The sequence below is a fragment of the Pseudophryne corroboree genome, chromosome 7 (genome assembly GCF_028390025.1).
Source record: "Pseudophryne corroboree isolate aPseCor3 chromosome 7, aPseCor3.hap2, whole genome shotgun sequence".
Taxonomy (NCBI): Eukaryota; Metazoa; Chordata; class Amphibia; order Anura; family Myobatrachidae; genus Pseudophryne; species Pseudophryne corroboree.
Window position 1 is genome coordinate 443,063,486 of NC_086450.1, and position 4,754 is coordinate 443,068,239.

Here is a 4,754-nt window from a genome sequence, read left to right on the forward strand (position 1 = left end):
GCTACCTTAAGAAGACTGCAGGAGTCTTCAGCCGCCGATTCTGGACCTCTTCTTGCTTCAGCATCTGTGAGGGGGCCGGCGGCGTGGCTCCGGTGACCATCCAGGCTGTACCTGTGATCGTCCCTCTGGAGCTTCATGTCCAGTAGCCAAGAAGCCAATCCATCCTGCACGCAGGTGAGTTCACTTCTTCTCCCCTCTGTCCCTCGTTGCAGTGATCCTGTTGCCAGCAGGAATCACTGTAAAATAAAAAACCTAAGCTAAACTCTCTAAGCAGCTCTTTATGAGAGCCACCTAGAATTGCACCCTTCTCGGCCGGGCACAAAAATCTAACTGGAGTCTGGAGGAGGGTCATGGGGGGAGGAGCCAGTACACACCACCTGACCTGTAAAAGCTTTACTTTTGTGCCCTGTCTCCTGCGGAGCCGCTATTCCCCATGGTCCTTTCAGGAACCCCAGCATCCACTTAGGACGATAGAGAAACTATGTTTCTTGTTGAAGCCCAGCTCTGGTTCTTGGCAGTCAGCCAGATCACATTGTGAAACAATGTTTGCTACAGCACAGTAATATTTTTACTGATAGCGTCTTGGCTAAAAAGGAAAGCATGCATATGTTCTGCACTGTGATCTTTTAGTGTGCAACGCCTCCAATTTAAATATAGGTGCTGTTATCCTGCAGCAGTTATAGAGTATAATTCAATGCTGACAAATTGCTTGTGTCGGCCATAGTCTCTGCGGTTAAATAACCTTCATTTTCACTAGTTCTCTCCTGTGGCCCGCCAGGTGTCAGTTTATACTACTATTGCCTTATAGTGAACCTGGGGATATTAGCGCTTTTAATCCCCTGTCTACTAATGTAATATATGTACAAATTATGTATATAATCAAATAGACAGTATGTTGTTGGTTTATGCTGCGTATAACTGTAAATGCATGAATTTAGAGGATCCTTCTATATGCCATTAATACAGTAATAGTAATCAGGTGTGCTATAATATGAATCCGTGTTGGAATAGACAGATTTGTGGGGCTACCAGTAATGTTTCAATACATTGCCCCCGTATCGGTCTATCTTAGAGTGTACTCACATTAGATTCTCTTACTATAATATAGAGAATTTATTTGCATCTATAATAGAGGCAAATCAATATGTTGGATAGGTGGTAATAATGTAATTCAATGTTAGTCTCTTTCTAGAGTACACTAATTAGGGAAAGCATTTTATTATCATAGTGAGTGACTCTCAGAGTTTGCATTCTCCATAATTTTAATAATTCCGTCAAGAGAGCATCACTAATTAATATGTCCAAAATACCTCCACTCTATTAGTGCCCAGATATTATAAATATATAGTATATGATGATATAATACTATATGCGGCACCACTGTTTACGGATTCTATATGTGCAGGTGGTGTTTCTCCCTAATATAACTTCCACTAAGCATTTATAAACATTCTGGTTTCACTGCACTAAATTGCACCATGTGATCTACTGTTTTTAATATCGTGCTTTCTGCCTATGGTATGCAGTATTTCTGGCTGAGCACTAATAGTAAATACTAGATTCAAAGGTAACACATTCAATTTAAATAAAGATCAGTAGGACACCAGGCTGGTTTGTAATATTTCGCATAATGTTTTTCGATCTAGTATGATAGATCAACCATGTTTTAGGACAGGAAATAAAAGTTAAATTTTAAAACCCCGTGCACCACTTAACAGATCGCTCTTTTTTCTTTCTGCTTGTGCTTGTACCATATACGATCTGTGGTTGCACCCCCACTTGTGAATTAAACAATTATATTTCTATTAAAAAAAAGGGGCTCCCTTATACCACCCGCTTAGGTAAGGTATTATTTTTTCCAGTGCAACAGAAATTCCCTTCCCCCTTTACCCCTATTTTTTGCTTAAAAATGGAGCCAGATCCGTTTTAAGTCTTTGTTGCCAGTATGGGTACTGTATACAGTGTACTGACTCAGTTCGCCCTCTCAGAAGCTGTGCGTCTGCACTGTGTACCGAGTCTGGAGACGCAGTCCGCCCCGGTTAGAAGCTGTGCGTCTCCGTACCCTCATGCCGCCATAAAGGCCGGTGACCCACTACCCGGGATGCCGGCTTAGTACTCGCCACTCTTCAGGCTGTTAGGGTGGCGGCATGCTGCAGGAATGTACGCTCGCTGTGGTGCGGCTTGCGAATAGGTCCCTCAGGAGCTCAGTGTCCTGTCAGCTGGGAACAGGACCATTAACTCTTCAAGGCCGGGTCTCACATGCACCGGAATATAATCCTAAAACAATATCCGCTTCTGCGAACCTAACAAGGCTGCAGAGCTCTTACCTTTTCATCTTCCACGATCTGCACAGAAAAGGAAAAAAGAACTGTATCGAAACAGTTAAAATTACTGCATCCCACCAAAGAATGTGTCACCAACCGTTGTGAGAGAATCTAACTCACGAAGGTAGACTTACCAGTGTTATTCGCTGAGAGTGACTTAACTGAGGCATCCCCAAACAGCGGTACACCGCCACAGGGAAAGAACTCCAGTATCTCACGGAGTCAGCCTCAGCATTCCTCCGGCCACATCTACCGCAGACGCACGGCAGCCTGCCGCAATGTTATAGAGAAGAACCAACATAAGAAACATCCCCTCTCTCTCTAGGGTAATTCTATCGGATGTTTTTCCGAATACAAGCACTCCCCCATGCGCATGTAATGCAAATAACCTCAAAGCATATAAGTAAACTATCACTTAGCTTCCTGTATACGATCCTTTGTGACAGGGCCCCGTGCCGACCAGGAGTTGACTTTCACCGTATTCTATCCGCGGCGGGAAAAGAATAAACACTCTGACTCCTCGTGAGGATCTGAGACCAACTCGTCACGGCCGACCCAGAGCATTATCAACAGAGCGACCAGCACATGAGAAGGAATACTTTTATTTCAGCATTCATTAGAACTTGCAATATGAATATACATATTTAAATACACATAAACACATATTTTCTCTCTCTCTATATCTAATATATATATATATATATATATATATATATATATATATATATATATATATATATATATATATATATATATATATATATATACACACACACACACACAAAGTATTTTGTCCAGAACCCCTGGGTCCCTAGTGACATTAATGTGTGCTGAATGTGTACGACCATGTACTGAATGGCCAAGTCATGGATCTGACCAGTAAACCTTATGGTCGACATAAAACATAGAATGTCGACAACAGGGAGGGGAAACAAGGTAAAATTAACATTCTTACGACCCCGAGGGGTTCGAGGGAAGTATATACACAAATTTAATATCATTCCCCCACAAATAAAAGCACATCTGTGCCAGAGCTACAGGCCCATGGAACCGTACCCTGTACAGGTATAGATTATTGACTTCATGTTAATTTACCCCCAGTAATAACAGATGGTGCCGACAGGTCACCCACATACTAATGTGTCACCCATACAGTGTTTACTTTCAAAAAAGCATACAACTACCGACCTGCTGACACTTGATCTACAGACCCAAGTACCATCAGGAGTCGGCAATGCCGACAGAGGGATTCCCATAGCCAGCTCGTGGCAGAGCACACACACATGTCGACACATTAGTACTATAAGCTATCATGGGTATATGTGACAGGGAAAACACAGAATACAAGTACAACTCATTAACTAACACGCCCATTATAGTGTATAGTGCTATATTTCCTCTTTTGCACTAAAACCACCTTGCCCCCCCTCGTTTTCCACTGTTAGCTGCCTAACAGTGCTTTTTGGCGGGGACATGAGGAGAAAATGGCGCTGTAATAAGTTGTGAGGGCTAAGCCCCACCCCCTCTCTGCGCACTTCAGCCCCTCTAATATTATACATATTTATACTGGCGGGGGTCCCTATACAGTGCCTATGCACTGTATACATCTTTTGCCAGTTGCAGGAAAGAGGTACATTGCTGCCCAGGGCGCCCCCCCTGCGCCCTGCACCCTTGTAGAACCGTTGGTGTGTGGGAGCAATGGCACGCAGCGCGACCGCTGCGCTGTACCTCCGACCTGAAGTCTTCTGCCGTCACTGAAGTCTTCTTTTTCTTCCAATACTCACCCGGCTTCTGTCTTCTGTGAGGGGGTTGACGGCGCGGCTCCGGGAACAAGCAGCTAAGCGCACCAAGTGACCGAACCCTCTGGAGCTAATGGTGTCCAGTAGCCTAAGAAGCAGTGCCCTTAACTCAGAAGAAGTAGGTCTGACTTCTCTCCTCTCAGTCCCATGAAGCAGAGAGCCTATAGCCAGCAGGTCTCCCTGAAAATAAAAAACCTAGCATAAAGTCTTTCTAGAGAAACTCAGTAGAACTCCCCTAGTGTGTGACCAGTCTCTCCTGGGCACAGAATCTAACTGAGGTCTGGAGGAGGGGCATAGAGGGAGGAGCCAGTTCACACCCATTCAAAGTCTTATAGTGTGCCCATGTCTCCTGCGGATCCCGTCTATACCCCATGGTCCTTACGGAGTCCCCAGCATCCTCTAGGACGTATGAGAAAATTAATTTATTCCATTCTGGAATAAGGCTGTAACATAACAAAATGAGGAAAAAATAAGATTTTACTCACCGGTAAATCTATTTCTCGTAGTCCGTAGTGGATGCTGGGAACTCCGTAAGGACCATGGGGAATAGACGGGCTCCGCAGGAGACTGGGCACTCTAAGAAAGAATTAGATCTACTGGTGTGCACTGGCTCCTCCCTCTATGCCCCTCC